Genomic DNA, 20057 nt, shown 5'->3' with positions numbered 1-20057 from the left:
GATGTTTATATATAGAAGTGCAGAGAACAAGAACTTTTAAATGGACGTTTAAAAGTTTTCTAGATCCTTAATGTGGTGTTAATAAGGCGGAAGCAGTTATTTAATTCAAGTCAAAGAATTTCATATAAGTATGGGAATATTTTAGGGTTGAAAAGTGGGAATTGGGAATGGGAGTCACCCTTTGTTAGAAATTTAATAAGCTCTAAATTGAATCAAGTGAAAGGTTTTTGTGGAAATATGTTGTAAGTGAAATTGTTACACCTTTCTTGACTTATTTCTGCGCAACGGTTTTCTTAAATGTTTTCAAAAAATGTTGTTTTTTTTTTGGCTAACTGAGGACTGAGGAATTTAATAAAGGTTTCTCCAAATATCAAAAGTACAGAACATATTAGTTTTTTTGAAAGGACATTTAAAAGATCAAAAATAGGATTGAAAGTATAGAATTATCTAAAGATGGAACAATTGAGAAATTGACGAGGGCGCCCAGTTTTTTTAAAGAGCGTCTTTTTTGTAGTAAAATAGGGATGGTTTTTTTTTTAAATTGACATGAGAAATCTTGTCAAAACTACAGCTCTTGCACATTATATCATTTTTCAGTTAATGATCGAAAAACGCAAAAATCATAGCTCTGTGGCGGTCAGAATTGACCAGTATCGGTTTTAAAAAAGTATGGAACCTCAAGTTTTTTTCATGGGTGCTGCCTGTTGTAAGGAATTTACAAATTCTCCAAGAGTAATTCTTGTCATGAAATGTGCTTTTTTTAAATTTTACGTTTGGATTTGGCCTAAAATTATACATGACTCAAACACAGGAATCGATGAGAGTTGTAAGTTACTAGGCCCTTGTTCTTAACGGACTGCTGGTATACCTGATTTATTTATTTCTTATTGAACCAAAATTGAACTTCATGAACATGATTTTCAAAATATGTCGTAACAATTTGAAAGAGTTCTTCAGGCGACAGTCTATCAATGTTGAAATACCAAACGAAACTTGAAATGGGTCACTTAACAGCTTAAAAAATGGCCGCCAGTTAAAAGAGGACTTCCAACTTAAATTTCTATACCACTAAAAAAAAACTTTAAATATATGTATGTTTAAATTAAAAAATGTTGACCCGTTTTTGGGATATCCAATTGATAGCGTTTAATACAAAAATAAAAACTCTAAAAAGGCTTAGAAGTAGTAAAAATTAAATTTTGGCTTAAATATCTTTTGAGCAATGAAATATCTAGACTTAAATGACGTTATTGCTGTTAATATTTTATGTAAGAAAACATAAATATATTCTTCTTCTTTCCTTCTCCCCCATTTCTGTTTCTATACTTCACTCTAACTATAAATTACTTTTCCTTTCCTAGTCATAGCTGCGCGATTCATTTCTCCCAGTTGTAGTGTAATTTTTTTTTAGTAAGTAACTTTGAATTGAAAATACCTACTGATTTTCTTCCCCTCCCCTATCCATTCTTACTCAACGTATGTATAGTCTGGGCCACCATTGGTAGTCAAGAGGTATACTCTAACACACATCTGTGTATATAACTTTGAAGATTTTTCTCCTCTCTCGAAATTCGGTTACAATACCCAGAAATTGGCGAAGAGGTCAATAATCGAAACTTCAATTCCTTTATCTCATTAAGTTGCAAACTATTCACGGTGTTAGTAGTGTTTTTTTTTCCCTTTAATTTTAAAAAAAATTGTGAACAAACAAAACTAAGTTGACCTAGGTGAGTAAAATGAATTTGTTTTCTTTTACCACTGATCTAAACCTCCTCGTGTTTTTTTTTTATTTAATTATTAAATTCCAACTTCTGTGTAGTTGCATTATTTGATTTTTCTTTTCTAATTCTATGTCACGCAAACGAAATTTCAAAGCGATTGTTTTTAACTTCGACGACTTTTAGCGTCGTCGGATTACAGTTATTTTTCTTTGAGTGTTTTTCTCCTCCTCGGTTTTTGTTTTCTTTTGCGTGACCAACTTATTTATCTATTATGTAGTATATAGTAGTAAAAAAGAGTATAGTTGTTTATCTATATGAGATGTGCCGTGAGTGAGTGAGTGAACACCGCGTTAATATTTCCACACGGAGATGTGCGATCTCCTGCCCCGTGTCTTGGTGGTGCTGTGACGGAATAGAATAGGAAGACCATTGGAGAATCGGTTCGGGGTGTGTGTGCTCCTACCCCGTTCGCAGCCAGTGAGTTGGGTCGTTCTATCCGTTCACAATTATTTAGTTTTTCGGTGGATTTGTCGTGGTTTCCGCTTATCCTCCAACTCGGAGATGTGAGTTCTCCTGCTCCGAGTGATGATGTGTATTGCAACAGAGTGAGAGGAATCAGCCACTGGAGAATCGGTTCGGGGTGTGTGCTTTCCCTCCCCGTTCGCATGCCAGTGAGTTGATCGGTGCCCTCCGTATGCGGTACTTTATTACCAAATATTTCGAATGTAAATATGTACTTTTTTTTGTATGCGTTTTACTGATCCGTTCGAAAAATATTTTTTTTTGTTGTTGGCTCTAACACTCGCACCGGCGCAGCGTAATTATTTAACTTATCTATCTTACTCCTTCTATCCTGTCACTCTCTATATTATTTATTTGACTCAAACCTTAAGTGGCTTTGGAGTGCTCATGAGTTGTTATTATTTTTCTTACAGATTGCCGCCTCGACCAGATGAACTCTCTGATTTATTTTTTTTTTTTAACTTGAAGTATTTAATAATTTTTTTTCTGTTCGTTATATTTTTTTTTGAGAATTTTGTTTAAAAAAAAAAATAAATAAATAAATAAATAAGTAAAAAAAAAAAGTCAACAAAAGATAATTAATTGTTTCTTAATTTTTAGTAATGAATTGACATTTTATAATTCAGAAGTGGGATACCTGGTCGTGGAGAGCAAAAAGAAAATTATTTAAAAAGAAAAACACTGCTCCTGTGAAAAGGAGTAATGTTAAGATAAAATATTTTGTTTTTTTTTTTCCTTCCCTTTTTTTTAACAAATCACTTAATATATATTTATTTTTTTTCTTCTTCGACTCTCAATTTTAACACATTTTTAATAGAGTTTTGAGTTATTGTTAGTTGGTCATTTGAAAAGATATATCAGGAAAAATAATTCCTTTGAAAAACAATGGGTAAACATAGAAAGAAAAGTAGTCATCGAAGAGATTCAAGTGGAGAATCCTCTTCTAGAAATAGAACAAAGCGAAGACGTTTGGAATCATCTAGACAAAGCGAAGGAACGTGTTGTTCGGCTAATTGTTCAACGAATTCCAATTCATTTGATCGATTGACAGATGTGATGAAAGAATTTTTAGTTAGATCGTCGGGTATAGCCACGGGAGGTGGAAAGGGTGATGCTGTTCCTGAGTTTGATCCGGAAAACCAAAATCAGACAATTCAAAAATGGTGTGATCAAGTTGATGAACTCAGAGTTATTTATGGTTGGTCAGAGCAAACGACTATCTATAATGCACTAGGGAAACTTAAAGGATTAGCTAAAACCTGGTACAAGGGGCTGCCGAGTTTGAAATTTTCCTGGGACGAATGGAAAATTAAATTGTTTGAATCTTTCCCGGGAGAACGAGATTTTTACGAACAACTTTGTGAGGTAACTCAAAGGCGTAAGAAATCCAATGAAAGTTACATGAAATACTACCATGAAATGATGACTTTGTTGAATACTTGTGAAATTTCTGGTAAAAAGGCTGTGGCTTGTCTAATAGGAGGGCTCGATGATAGAGTAGTGAAGACGGGCGCAAGAGCTGGGCGTTTCAGTACACCTGAAGAACTCTATCTTTTCCTTAGCCAGTATAATGATGAACAGTCGAGACGCACACCAAACCAACATTTTACAAACCAACCCCGTCATTCAAAACCAAACGAGAGAAAGGAAAAATCTTATTCAAAGTCGGAAAATAAAGATCAAGTGGTATGCTTCAAATGTGGTAAGAAAGGACACTATGCCAGCAGTTGTTACGCGAAACCAGACAAACGTTGTGAGTCATGTAGGAGTAATTTTCATGACACAACAATTTTTCCAAAGAAAGGTCAACTAGGAAAACCCATAGCCTTGTTAGAAGGGACAACTTCCAGTTCATGTAATGAAAAATATCATAAAAATATAGAATTGAACGGGACAAGTATTGAAGCATACATAGATTTTGGTAGTTCTTGCACTTTAATCCAGCATAAAGAAGCAGTTCGATTAAATCTCAATGTTAATTGGAAAGACAATATTCCATTGCATGGTTATGGTAAAGGTTTTGTCGTTAGTCTAGGCTCAGTGAAGGTACTTCTGCGAATTGACGATGTTGAAGATAATGTTCTAGTACGTGTTGTTGGTGATGAATATCAGAACATCCCTGTTTTGGTCGGTCAGTCTTTTACCGAGCTACCTGATATGATCGTTATTAAGACCGACAAGTCGCTAAATTTCGCCCGAAGAAACATAGAACTATCTCAATTTAACATACTTCCAGAAGAATACAAGGTTATCCTTAGGTCAAAAGGGCAAGTCTATCTAACTCCTAGGGTGCTCAATATCATACCAGTAAAAGCAAGTCAAGAGAACATTGATGTTTTAATCGAAGCGACTGTACGATCACCCGAAGGATTGGAAAGTTGTATACCACGTGGTATACTCCATATAGATGACAATGGATCTTCTTTCTTGCCAATTTGCAATCTTTCAGATCAAGAGATATTAATAAAAGAAAATGCTATCGTTGCAAGGGGTCACCGATGTGTAGGAGAAAAAGCTATCCACGAGAACGTTACTCAACAAGGAACTAATGAAGAATGTGTTTTGCGAATTAAAGAAAAAAAATATTTACCTATAACAATAGACATGTTGTCCATTGGTCCTGTGGATGAAACTCAAAAAGGAGAGTTGGTAAAAATGTTGAATGAGTTTCGTGACTGTGTCGCTTTAGATGTCAGTGAATTAGGATGCACAAATTCAACAGAGATGAAAATCAAGCTTGATGATGACAAACCTTTTTCGTTTCGACCGTATCGGATGGCAGTTAAGGAGCAGGAAATTGCTCAAGACATAGTACAAGAATTACTAGACAATAATATTGTACGAGAGTCGCAATCGGACTATGCTTCACCAATTTTACTAGTGACAAAAAAGAATGGAGAACAGAGGTTATGTGTAGATTTCAGAAAACTAAATTCCAAGACGGCTAAAGACTGCCACCCGTTACCACGTATCGACGATCAGGTTGACAAATTGCATGGGGGAATATGGTTTACTAGTTTGGATTTAAGATCAGGTTATTATCAGATACCAGTGGAGGAAAACTCGAAGCGATTTACGGCTTTCGTTACTTCAAGTGGCCAGTACGAGTTTCAACGGATGCCTTTTGGGCTCTGTAACGCTCCTAGAGTTTTCCAGCGGTTTATTAATCGCATTTTAAATCCATTGCAAGACATAGCTGCTTTCTACCTCGATGACATTCTTCTGCATTCCAAAACAGTTCCCGAATCTTTACAAGGACTAAGACGGACATTAGAGATATTGCGATCAGAAGGACTGACTCTCAACTTAAAAAAATGTTCTTTTCTCATGGATAGAACGGATTTTCTAGGTTTTGAAGTAACACAGGGTAAGGTGAAACCGGGAAGTGGAAAATCTATTGCCATTAGTGACTTTCCGAGACCAAAAACTATTCATCAGGTGAGACAGTTCCTTGGGCTAACAGGATATTTCCGTCATTTTGTTGAAAAATTTGCCATTATCACAAAACCATTAACACATCTTTTGAAAAAAACGACTCAGTGGAGCTGGACTACAAGAGAAGAAAATGCATTCTGTGAACTGAAGAAAAAGCTTAGCGAACGACCCATACTTGCTATTTATGAACCAGGCGCCAAAACTGAGGTACACACCGATGCGAGTTCTATTGGATTGGCAGGTATACTCTTGCAGTATCAACCAGATGGCCGACTTCATCCCGTGGTGTATTATAGTCGTCAAACACGAAATACTGAAGAAAAATACCATTCATATGAGCTGGAGACTCTAGCAGCAGTAGAATCAATAAAGAAATTTCGGACTTATCTTCTGGGACACACTTTTACGTTGGTAACAGATTGCAATGCCCTTAAGGCAACCAAAGATAAGAAAGAGTTGATACCTCGAATTGCGCGCTGGTGGCTTCAACTTATGGAATACAACTTTGAAGTAAAATACCGACCCGGGGAACGTATGAAGCATGTTGATGCACTTAGTCGAAATCCATGTTCTGCAGAAAAGGTGGAGACAGTAATGCGAATAGAACAAGCAGATTGGGTGTTGGCGGGCCAATTAACAGACCGGAATCTCCAGCGAATACGCGATCTTTTGCGAAAGACACCAAGTAGTGAAGAGGAAAAGGACATACACAAAAACTATTTACTTAACGAAGGACGAATATATAGAAAGACTTCAAATGGCAAACAATGGGTAGTACCAGTTGGTATGCGACATCAAGTGGTGCATGCAGCACACGATGAATTGGGACATTTCGCAGTAGAGAAAACTTTAACAAGACTTTGTTCCCATTACTGGTTTCCAAATATGCGGCAGTACGTAGAAAAGTACATAGCCTGTTGCATTCAATGTTTATTCAACAAAAAGGCGGGAGGTCGTCGTGAAGGTTATCTACATCCCATACATAAAGGCAGTACACCAATGAAAACGGTACATGCTGATCACTTGGGTCCTTTTCCTAAAAGTAAACGTGGCAATCTTTATATAATAGCTGCTGTTGATTCTTTCACGAAATTTACATTCATCCGAGCAGTTAAAAATACCACAACTAAACTGGCCATCGAATTTTTTAAAGATATCTTTAGTGTCCATGGGGTTCCATTAATCCTGATTACAGATCAAGGCAGTTCATTCACATCAAAAGAATTTAAACGTTTCTGTGAGTCCAATAATATCAAGCATGTTTTAAACGCTGTAGCGACACCAAGGGCAAATGGGCAAGTTGAACGTTTGAATCGATCTATACTCAGTGCACTTTTGACCACCACACTGGAAGATAATTTATGGGATTCAAATGTTCGGCAAGTACAGTTTGCAATAAACAACGTAACAAATAAAAGTACAGGAAAAACGCCGAGTCAATTGCTGTTAGGAATCGAGCCACGGAGTGGAACTGATGCGATACTGAAAGACGAAGTTCAGAAAGTAGTAGAAATAATTTCAGATCTAGAGGATGAGAGAAAGAAGGCATCGGAAAGAATTGAGAAGGCGCAACAGGTGCAGAAGAGATATTTTGATAAGAGGCGCAAGTCACCGAAAGTGTACAAGGAAGGGGATTTAGTTGTTATTAACAAACAAGAAGCGCTAACAGGGACGAGCCGCAAGATGGAACCACCATTCAAAGGACCATTTGTCGTCAAAAAGGTGTATCCAAATGACCGATATCTCGTTACAGACATAGACGGTACACATCGTAAAACAAGAAGTATGAGTTACGAGAACATTATTGCTGTGGACCATATGAAACCTTGGGGTGAATACGAATGTCTATCAGATTATTCAGAAGATGATGAAGAAGGAAGAGATGCTGAGACTCGAGACGAGTTTCTGTCAGGATAGGCGAATGTAAGAAAACATAAATATATTCTTCTTCTTTCCTTCTCCCCCATTTCTGTTTCTATACTTCACTCTAACTATAAATTACTTTTCCTTTCCTAGTCATAGCTGCGCGATTCATTTCTCCCAGTTGTAGTGTAATTTTTTTTTAGTAAGTAACTTTGAATTGAAAATACCTACTGATTTTCTTCCCCTCCCCTATCCATTCTTACTCAACGTATGTATAGTCTGGGCCACCATTGGTAGTCAAGAGGTATACTCTAACACACATCTGTGTATATAACTTTGAAGATTTTTCTCCTCTCTCGAAATTCGGTTACAATACCCAGAAATTGGCGAAGAGGTCAATAATCGAAACTTCAATTCCTTTATCTCATTAAGTTGCAAACTATTCACGGTGTTAGTAGTGTTTTTTTTTCCCTTTAATTTTAAAAAAAATTGTGAACAAACAAAACTAAGTTGACCTAGGTGAGTAAAATGAATTTGTTTTCTTTTACCACTGAGCTAAACCTCCTCGTGTTTTTTTTTTATTTAATTATTAAATTCCAACTTCTGTGTAGTTGCATTATTTGATTTTTCTTTTCTAATTCTATGTCACGCAAACGAAATTTCAAAGCGATTGTTTTTAACTTCGACGACTTTTAGCGTCGTCGGATTACAGTTATTTTTCTTTCAGTGTTTTTCTCCTCCTCGGTTTTTGTTTTCTTTTGCGTGACCAACTTATTTATCTATTATGTAGTATATAGTAGTAAAAAAGAGTATAGTTGTTTATCTATATGAGATGTGCCGTGAGTGAGTGAGTGAACACCGCGTTAATATTTCCACACGGAGATGTGCGATCTCCTGCCCCGTGTCTTGGTGGTGCTGTGACGGAATAGAATAGGAAGACCATTGGAGAATCGGTTCGGGGTGTGTGTGCTCCTACCCCGTTCGCAGCCAGTGAGTTGGGTCGTTCTATCCGTTCACAATTATTTAGTTTTTCGGTGGATTTGTCGTGGTTTCCGCTTATCCTCCAACTCGGAGATGTGAGTTCTCCTGCTCCGAGTGATGATGTGTATTGCAACAGAGTGAGAGGAATCAGCCACTGGAGAATCGGTTCGGGGTGTGTGCTTTCCCTCCCCGTTCGCATGCCAGTGAGTTGATCGGTGCCCTCCGTATGCGGTACTTTATTACCAAATATTTCGAATGTAAATATGTACTTTTTTTTGTATGCGTTTTACTGATCCGTTCGAAAAATATTTTTTTTTGTTGTTGGCTCTAACACTCGCACCGGCGCAGCGTAATTATTTAACTTATCTATCTTACTCCTTCTATCCTGTCACTCTCTATATTATTTATTTGACTCAAACCTTAAGTGGCTTTGGAGTGCTCATGAGTTGTTATTATTTTTCTTACAGATTGCCGCCTCGACCAGATGAACTCTCTGATTTATTTTTTTTTTTTAACTTGAAGTATTTAATAATTTTTTTTCTGTTCGTTATATTTTTTTTTGAGAATTTTGTTTAAAAAAAAAAATAAATAAATAAATAAATAAGTAAAAAAAAAAAGTCAACAAAAGATAATTAATTGTTTCTTAATTTTTAGTAATGAATTGACATTTTATATTTATAACACTTGAAGTTAGGTGTTTTTACATAAATCGAACTTTTAACAAAAAATACTGTTTTTTTCAAGACCTCTAACTTCGCAAATAAAGGGTTTTCTGCAAAATCTTGTTTCAATCGGTAACTAACTATCATAATGGGTGTTCTCTCGTAGCAACCACTCGCACTTTGTACCCCCTTTTATGCGGCACAACGTTTGGTGGACAAATTCCATACCACCGTCTTAATAAACAATTAGCCCACACACAACGTCGTAAGATCTGCCTTTAACTCACTGTGGCCTGGAGATGAAATCAAACGAACATTCACAATGTCAATTGGTCTGACCATGTTGAATTGAAGAACAAAAAGTGACAAAACTGGTAACTTTATCTTTCTCAGAGAAACTGCCAACTCCAAAATAGACCACTGTCTTTTACGTGGAAAGCGGATCGAGTGCACAAGAGGCTTAACAATGGAATAATCAGTAGTATTGAGTCAAGTAAAGTATTCCACATTCGTGTAGTGCGACTAAAAAGAAAAATCTCTGTACTTTACTGTACGTCGGAAATTGTGCTCAAAGGTAAACTGATGGACATTCTTAAAAGAACTGGTACTACGGTTAAATTGTATGAGGGGAGGAATGCAACTGGCGATAAAATAATGACAGACATGAAACCGCGCAGCGGTGTTCAAGAGAGACAAAAGTTTCAGTTAAACAACGGTCACCTATCAATTTTAAAGCTTTTTTTTTTTAATTCAGTCCAAGAGACGCAAATATGTTATTTGGTCACCTGCCCAGATATGGTAATTGTACTCGAGCTTCGGACGAATATAAGCTTTATAGATTTTAGCCAGATCAGAAGGGGTAAAAAACTTCTTGTATCTTCGGAGAAAATCATAACACTTAGCAGCATTTTTGGCGATGTCAAATATGTGATCACTCCACAATAAGTGGTTTGTAATGCACATACCTAGGACTGAAAGCTGTTTAGTCTCCTCGATGAAAGTACCATTCATAGATAGTGGCATTGGGGGAGGGTTACTTTTTTGTGACAGTAGACAGTATTGAGTTTTCGAAGCATTAAAATCTACACGATTTTTGATTCCCCATTGAACAATGCTGTCAAGGTCGGAATTTAATGAGCTTATCATACGCTGCCGTTGTTAGTCCACATCCGAAGGACAAGGATGCGAATCTAAAAACGAATATGAGAAGCTGAGGGTAATGTCATCAGCGAAACAATTAAGTGAATAAGAAGATTCAGACAAAAGATCATTTATAAAAATAACGAATTTATTTTGTGAATATCAGATTTGACCCGTCCAATACTGCTAGAATTGAACGGTCCGGAAGGTAATTTCTAACCCAACGAAGAAAGGATTCATCAATACTAAATTTACGCATTTTCGATAAGAGAGCTTGGTGCCAAACTCTATCAAATGCCTTTGAAATATCAAGTGCAAAATCTTAGTTTCTCCAAAACGATGTAAAGGTTTGTTGCACTGTTCGGTGAGATAAACCATGAGATCACCAGTGTATCTATTGCTACGAAAGCCATACGGCCGGTCATTAAAAGCGTCCGTTCTTCAAGATATTTCTAAAGCTGAAAATTGATCAGCGTTTTCATGACCTTGGAAAGAAGGGACGTAAGTGCAACTGGACGATAGTTGGATGGTGAGGAGGATTCGCCATTTTTTAGGAACTGGCTGGTCAAATGCAGTTTTCCATCCACTCGGGAAGAGACCTGTCGAGTAGGACAGATGAAAAAGCTTACGCAGTTGTTTTGCCAGCGTTGAAGAACACCTCTTCAGAACAATAGAGGGGATACTATCCGGGCTACCGTGTTTGTGTATGATCGTTTACGCTTTAAAGTACAAGATGAGTCATGTCACTCATTGGCAGCGTCGAATTAATATCAAACTGTGCTGCAAGCAAATTGACTTTATCAATCGAGCTTACAAAACGAGATATCTCACTTCATTTTTACCTGGTGGTATAAGTTTTTCCAGTGTTACAATTAAGGCACTATTATATGCAGATGATGTTGTTATATTTACAGAGACTCCAAATATGTTGCAAATAATGATAAGCAAACTCCAATCATATTGTAAGACAATGGAATCTGACTGTTAATACCAATAAATCGAAGGTAATAATTTTTCGGAACAGGACGATATGCAAGAGAAGAAAAATGGAAAATGTAGATCTTAAGGTGGTGAGGGAGTATAAATATTTGGGGGTAATCATAACGTCATCACCATCTCTACAAAAATATCTGAAGGCGAGGCTAATTGAAGCAAAAAAAGCTATATACTGTAACTGGAAAGGAGTCTTAAGCAAGAAGCATATTGCCCCGAGCACAAAGCTTAAACTATTTGAGTCCGTTATGCGATCGATATTATGCTATGCTTGCCAGGTATGAGGATTTCACAGTATAAGGGTAGAAAAACTTTTAAGATACTTTATTAAAAAAATGTTCTATCTCCCAGAAAATACAGCTACCTACTTGTCGCATTTAGAGACAGGAGTGGCACCACTCTATACCTTTACATTGAAGAGGCATCTGCAATATATATTAAAAGTTACAGAGCTACAAAACGATCGTTTGACATTTGCTTTTTAGAGATTCTCAATTCTTGAAGAGTGGACTCGACTTGGTCTTGAACACGACATCTAGTTGCTAGAATCAGGTATAGAGGATTGGAAAACTGTATGCCCAATATTGCTTGGAAAAATTGAAGCATCCATTTTGCAAAATTTGGGGAGTCGACTCAACAAAATGAGTTCTGAATCCTGTATAGACAATTAAATTACGAAATGGGTGTGAACAATTATTTCGACGATCTATATCTTATCAGCACGATAGCCCTTATTTTCAAAACCAGAGGGGAATTTTTGCGTTTAAATTACTAACCACACGGCTCCAACGACAACACTCGTTGCACATTATGTAATCTCTAAGAAACCGAAAATTTAACGCATTTCCTAGGAAGATGCCCTATCCTTCAGACAGTTCGACACGCTTTCTCGGGAAAAAAATTCCTCAACAATGATGATATCATATTAATTCTCAATGGTGAAAACTCGACATCATTGTCCAATTTAGTCCGCACTGCGCTGAACTATATATGAAACCAATTATCAACCAAGCTTTTTAATCAAAATAATTATCGAATACGTCATTCAATTTTCTTTTTGAAATTGAAACTATACTTAGAATACATTTATGTCTTTGTATATAAATTTTATTTTTTTTTCTGGCTGATGACAAAAGCCAAACTTTGTGAACTTTTAAAATAAATTTGTAAATCAATTTTCTGCTTTATGAAATCACACGTTATTACTACTACTGCTACATAATGCCATTGATAGGACTCTCAAATAAATTCGAAACCTTATTAATAACTTATTTAGAGTTTGATTTACTCAATTTTAAAATCGAACAATTTTATTTGGAAAACACAGCCTAACTTAAATTTTGATTGTTTACTCATTCGAGTTTTTTAAATAAAAAGTAATGATAATTCGAAATTTTTTAGCGGGCACTAATCGTAAGTAATCGGAATAACTCGCATCCAGACTTTTTTTTAAATTTGTGTAGAACATTTCTTTAACAGCATTTTCAGTAATAATTGACGAATTCTTCTTCGTTCTTAAGGTTTTGTTTCTAAAACAATTGTATGTAACTATACTTTGTATTGGTTTTATATTTTTCTTTCAAAAACAGTATTTTTTTCTAATATCAAACTTGTCAAAACCAGAAAACCCAACAAAAAAATCTTCCAATCACCCAGGGGTTTGGATACAAAATTCTATAAAAAATAATATAAAAACGAATTCACAAACATGCATTACACAATATCCGCCACAAACAAAAATATCCTTAGGGGTTTTTAAATTAATAATGCAATTACATGAAATATCCATAAAAATACTATACATACATTACATAGGTAGACATCCAGCAACAAAAATTGAAAATAATAAAAAAAAATCCATAGAGATTTCTTTGTAATAAAAAAAATTATGTCTTAATTAAGACGAACCACCTCCGGGCTAAAGCGGCACAATAAACTAGACCATCAGAAGAAGAAACTCTCGACTTGACTTGAAACTTGAATCTTCCATCGAATAAGAAAAGAAACATGAAATAATAATGATTATTATCATTTCCAAGGATTTTTGCAAATGAATAAAAACCATCCTCATCCTCATTTTACATCCAAAAATAAAAAAAGCGAAGAAGAAGAATTTCAAATGAATTTAAATGATTTTCTTCTCGTTATCCTGGCGTTCTTCTCTTTTTATATATGTATGTATGTATGTTTACATTCTTATGTCATTGTCATCATAATACAGGACGAGTTCGTATATATACTTATTATACCTTTCAAGAAAATCAACGTTTCTTCACAAATTATCTTTCAGCCCCTCATCAAGGATCGCAACTTAACTGCCGCTGATTTACATAAATTAAGATTTCATTGAATCCTTCGACCGGAAATTTATTCAGTAAACGCGAGTGCGCCTCCCGTTAACAAAAATGCTTAGTTCACTTCCTGTGCGATGTGCTCTCGTCCTTAAAGTGTATCAGAATATTCTTAAATTCAAAATGATGAGTGCTTCACAATATGGAGGCTTGTACAAGGACTTTAAAAATTCGCTAATTTTTAATTTAATTTTAATTGCATTGAAAAATACAACAAACAAATCTGAAAATGAGGGTGCACAAAATAAATATATTTACGTACACCTATATAAGTATAAGGATATCCTGTGAGACGTATACTTCTCCCTTTTCGTCTCTCTCTCGACTTTTCAAAATATAAAATTCAATAAAAACTCATTAAAAAATTATCGAATTCGAAGAGGGCATCATAAATGTCATGAATGGTTTTGCAGAAAATAAAAATACATAATACAAAAGGATGCGTTATATTCGCAACGCACAAGAATTCAAGCGCAAAGTAGTTACAAGTTACCTACAGTTTAACATAGCTTTTGTTTGTGGGTTGCCAACTCGCTTCAATGGACACCCACATCAACGCTGGGAAATGAAGGCAACGCTAGCAACATCACAGAACTTAATTCAGCCTTTTGTGTATTGCTACATTCAATACTGACCAGGGCCACTGCAACAACCCATCTACGTGAGGGAAGAAAATGAATAAAAACTCCATAAATATGGTGACCATTCTTAAAAGTATAACTATTAAAATAGGAAAACATAAAATACTCAATATTTCAGTGTTAAGTTTATGAACTAAACAGACAATGCAAGTGTAATTTTTAGATTTAGTAAATAGTGGATTGAAACATTGCCAAAAATACATGCCAGTAATTGACGGTTGATACAATTCACAATCTTTCAGAATGATTTAAAATGATTAAGATAAATTATTTAGGCCAGAACGAATTTTAACTTAATAACATAATTTGAATTCAATTTGATTTTATGTTTTTAGAATGAGACGTTAAGATTTAAAGATAAAAAATCTGTATCCTTTTCAAAAGACTTGAAAACTATTTTTTAGGCTTAGTCTTATAAAGTGTTGCAAGCCAATACATTAATTTCAGAATACGAATACAATTTATTTACCTAAGACTTCTATTTACATAATACAAAGAAAAGGAAATTTAACATCAATTATTTGCCAAATAGTTGAAAAGTAAAAATTTAAATCTACTTATGCTTCTTATTCTTCTCAAAGCGATGGGCAGAGAGTTCCAAAGGCGTTCAATATGAATACAAAATTGACGCTCGTAGATTATAAAAATATGGCGGGCAGTATTGTATACAGAACAATTGGTAATATAAGGGCCTTAGCAAGTACCAGTTTAGTTTTGATCGGTATGAAATTTCGAGTGACTTGAAGGAGGCGGATACTTCCATAGACTTTACCAATGGCACTATTGAGGTGGTCATCCCAAGTTAGAGTGCGATTTAATACTAATCATAGGTTTTTAGCAGTGCTAACATATTTAATGGTTTCGTCGTCAAGTTTCGACAGGTTAAGGCTCGATTAATCGAAGTTGTTGCGATCGATAGGAAGGGATGTTGAGTTGATAGGGTTAAGGCGGAGATCGTTCTTTTTTGACCACTGTGAAATGCAGAGCAGATCCTCTTTCTTTATTTCTACGGTATCATTTTTAGCCCCAAAAGGCTGACTTATCAGGAGCTGCACATCATCAGCATAAGGATGGATTAAAAAATGTTTAGCTACTTGTTGTAACTCATTTATGTAAAGTGAGAAGAGGATTAGTCCACGGAAAGATAAATGTGGCACTCTAGTAAAAACATTGAGAAATGTGGACGAGTATCCATTGGCCACCACGCGGCACGAATTGTTGCCTTTCCGCTGAGATACGAAAGAATAAGCTTACATTACTCTAAAGAAAACCCAAATTTAATTCATTGCTTTCTACAAAGAATTCAGTATTTAACAATATCAAAAGCCTTTGAATAATCTAACAGCGTCAGCAATGCAACATGATCATTGCCGTTTTTATTTCATCAGTTCCAAAAAGTAAGGCGTATTTGCAGCTGCGTTTACGTTGTAAACCAGACTGACGGGTACTTAACAGGTTGTTGATTGTAAGATATTTTTGGATCTGTCCCAGAATAGTTCTTTCTTCGAAAGAAACGGAAGAATGGCATTTGGCCGAAATTCTGTAGCAATACCTGTTTGCTTTTTGGCTATGGGAATAATCTTAGCCATATTCCTAAATGCTAAAAGAAACTCACTGTTATATATGTAGGTTATATAAGGCAGTATATATAAATGTAGTAGTCTCAAGAACTTAGGGTCCATTTGGTCCAGGCCAGTAGCATTAGATTTAATCGATATTATTGCCTCTTCAGTGTCTTCCTCTTGTATTCTTATAAAACTCAGAGAGCGGTTGGTAGCATTTGGTTCCTCCTCAGTAAGGGAATGAACGGGTGAAGCAACGTTTAAGGACACGGACGTAAACTTTTTGTTGAGAGCATCACAATCGACGTCACCAACAGGCTTCTTAGATTGTTTGCCAATACCGGTTTTTCTATAACTTTTTGCCAGAGGTAAAAGATCAAAGTTTATTTTCATAATAAAGTCTTTTTGCCGTTCTGCCATTACGTCAACTTGATTACGCATCTGCAATGCAATTTGTGGAAGTGCTCCAGTTTGTATCGTCTCCATTGACTGTAGGCGGTATCTCGTCGTTACATCAGAGCAGAGATGTCGCTATTCTTGAAAGGTGGAGCCGTATGCCTAACGAGAAGGGTTTTAATAGGAACATGCCTGTCAAAAAGCTGATAGATGTTATGCCGTAAAAAACTGACTTGATTATTTTTCATATGGTACAGTGAGTTCCATTCTACGCGGTCAAAATCAAGCACTAAGTCAAATGTGTTTAAAAGTTTGTGAGTTTTCGTGTTTTGTTAAAAAAGTTAACATTTGAGTTATTCTTAAGAAATTAATAATTACCAATAATATTTGGCATATAATTTAACAGTTTGATTTAATAATCTATTTTTGTTAACGAGATTTTTATTCGAAAACCAATTTTTATAAATTTTAGTAGCATTTTTTTAAAGTTTTTATTTCTTATATAAACAAATAACAATTGAATAAATAAAATAAATTTAAAGTCAATATCTTCTATTGTTCAAAAGATCGAGAACCGAACATCAATATTTAGATTTTAGATTTTATTGTCGGATTGTCGGATTTTTATAAAAAAAAATTACTTAATGTCGAAAACATCTTATCTATGAGAAAAAATTAGTTTGAATGCAATAGTTTTTTTGAGTCGAAAATAAATTTTTAATAAGTTAAAAATAAATAAGGTGCAAAAACGTCATTCTTCTTTGCAAAAAATTGCTTTGAATATAAAATAATTTTTGTTCGTAAAAGAGTCGAGCTGACAAATAATTGTTTTCTTTGATTTATAAAAACAAGCCCTTAATTGGGTTTTTTCTAAAGATATAATTTATATTTTAGTATAGCAGAATATCTAAAAAATATATTTTACCTGTTCTCCTGTGGAGAGAAATATTTTATTTTGAATAATCGTCACTTTATTTATCAAACCTCAGATCCTTTACCACTTGTGGGGGGAAATCTTTAGCTTATACGTTGAGATACAATCAGATCTGAAACTGTTTGAGATCCAACGGTCTCTTTTTACAATATTAAAATAATTACGCAGGAAATCTTGGTATGACTGCAGACGATGCGAGGATTAAATGTATTCTTTTTTGTATACAAGGTGCTGAAGACAAAAATTGTTGATAAGCAATTTAATTTAAGACTCTTGCGTTATTGGTTCGTGTTCACCATTTAAATGGCTTAAGAAAAAACTTCCTGAACGAATGGATACGTAAGGACACGCAGGGACAGGCATCTCTTAAAATCTTTATTTCAACTCTAGGGACCTAGAAACGTCGAGAAATGTCAAAATTTTCAATTCGACAAATTGAACCGATTACAATAACTTCCTATGGGAAGTTAACAAGTAATAAATTAGCAAAAACTAGTTAAAAGAAATTAAAAAGAACTTTAGTCAAAATATCAGAAAAACATCCTTAGTGACGTTATAGTGTTTTAATTATTTATTATCCACTCAAAGCCCTCAAATCAAATGTTCCAACGTCTTACAATGACAACTTCGAAAATCATTTTCGATAATCTAATAAAAGTCAAATTTATGGAAATTTTGTTGTTAACGAGAAGTTTTATCGCCATGCCGATAACCTTACAGAGTGCTACTTTGACCTGTTCGAAAACCTTAAACTTTTAAAGCTACAAAATATTGTTTTTTTAATTTTTTGAGTACTTTTAAAAACTTAAACGATTAGTTATTAGAACTACCTTTAAGTCTTTTCACCGGCCAGAGAAAATACTCTTAATAAGACTAGAGTTAAGAACGTATTATTTAAACCATATTGCTGTATTCAACAATTTCTTAACTTTTTTCGCATAAGAAAGACTGGGAAAGCTCATAGAATTATTGATATAAATCTCTTAACTACATTCATATTGCTTACACCTACAAGAAAAAGCAGAACATTTTGCATAAGAAGATATATCGCTTACATTTTGAAAATTACTTGAAGGCGAAAAAGAAAATATTTGGTTAGAGTGAACAGATCTGAAACTTGGTGTCTCGTCCTATAATTTTGATATAGGGCTTATTTCAAAGTTTTAATAAATATGATTTAAAATCATTACACCTTTTCTTGTCGCAATAATACTCGTAAATCGAGATTCCATATAATCCGAGCTACATAGAGCAACTCCGTATTATATAGTTGCTATAAGTCTTCGGGAAAATATGCGTCAAGACAAAGTGTAATGGTCATCTTCTGATGAGCCCAACCATTAGGCGAAACGCATATATGAATTTTTTAAACAATTTGATTTTAAAACAATTCGACACGAAAAAAAAAATTCGACTAGTAACAGTCAAATATTTCTTATTTCAAAGGTTCATTAAAGTCCTACAAAATATTACAAGCATATTATGTTTAAACCAAGACATTTAAAGTTTCAAAAACTTAGTTCAAGTCCTTAACTCCAATTTTTACTGAAACATTTTACCTATGGCCTACATGACTTAAGTTCGAACTGCCATACATATGCATGCATGTCTTTTCTGCGTTTGAACGATATTAGAGGAATTTGCTTTGTTTAGTCACAGCAGTCCAATAGATAACTTCTCCGTGGCAACAAGTTTTAATAGGACCATGCCTATTAGGGAATAGTTCCGACCTTGCAATAACGTTTTAATCACTATTTTTCATACAAGTTATCTACCATATTTTTTGCAGTGAACCTTTGGTTATAGTTTGTAAGGGCTGCTACTTATATTTCTGGCCTAATGATGAAAAAACAAAGAATTACGATTAAAATTGGTTTTATTGTTTTTCAAAATATTCTCCATGAAGAGCAATACACTTTTGCTTGCGTTTGAACGAATTTTCGTAGCACTTTTTTCACTTCGACTGAGGTATCTCCAAAACATAGTTTTTGAATCCTTCACGGCTTTTTCAGGGACCGAAAAACGTTGTCCGAGAATTTTTTTTATGTGCGGGAATAAAAAGAAGTCATTGGGTGCCAAATCAGGACTGTACGGCGCGCCGATGACCCATTAATTCGATGTTTTGTCTGGTCAAAAATTTTTTTGTTTGAGCTGAATTCTGAATTTTTTCGAATTTCTCAGATAACTTCTAGCAAACTAATGATCGCATGCCATTCAGAATTGACCAACTTGCGTTGCTCTAACGCTACTGTTGCCACGTGACCGGTAATGCCGAAGAAACAGGCAATCATTTGCTTCGATGTGCTTCTTCCGCGAACAACTTTTGTTTGACTGTATGGGTCTGGAAGGATTGTTCTATTTTATATTTTCCTTCCGATGATTTTTTCGCGATCAAGTTTACAAGTTTTTAGTAGATACCTATTTTTAGATCTTAGCTCGAAGCGTTGAAGGCAAAACGGCTTGAACCCTAAGTATGAAGCAAAACTCTGGCTCAGAACTGTTTTTCTGTCCATGTCAAATTTTTGATAATTTAACCCAGTGACACAAAATTGCATAATTTTGAATGTCAATTTAAAAACTATGGTCATCTTAAATTCGTACACAAAGCTGGCAAGGACAAAATGGAGTGTTGGTCGTTACGTGCGTTGCGTTGCGTCGTTGTTGCTCCTTTCGCTTGGTTTGGCTTTGCTGATGATAATGACGGGGATGGGTGTATTTATTGGATTCTCATCCTGCTATGCATCATCATATTAAACACATACACATGCAATGTGAAGAAAAATAATTCATTGCACTGAAAGGATATCGCGCGCCACTGATCGATGCGTTAACATAAACTTTTATATTCACAATATT

Source organism: Eupeodes corollae, chromosome 2, assembly GCF_945859685.1.
Source record: "Eupeodes corollae chromosome 2, idEupCoro1.1, whole genome shotgun sequence".
Taxonomy (NCBI): domain Eukaryota; kingdom Metazoa; phylum Arthropoda; class Insecta; order Diptera; family Syrphidae; genus Eupeodes; species Eupeodes corollae.
This window is presented reverse-complemented; position numbering follows the sequence as displayed.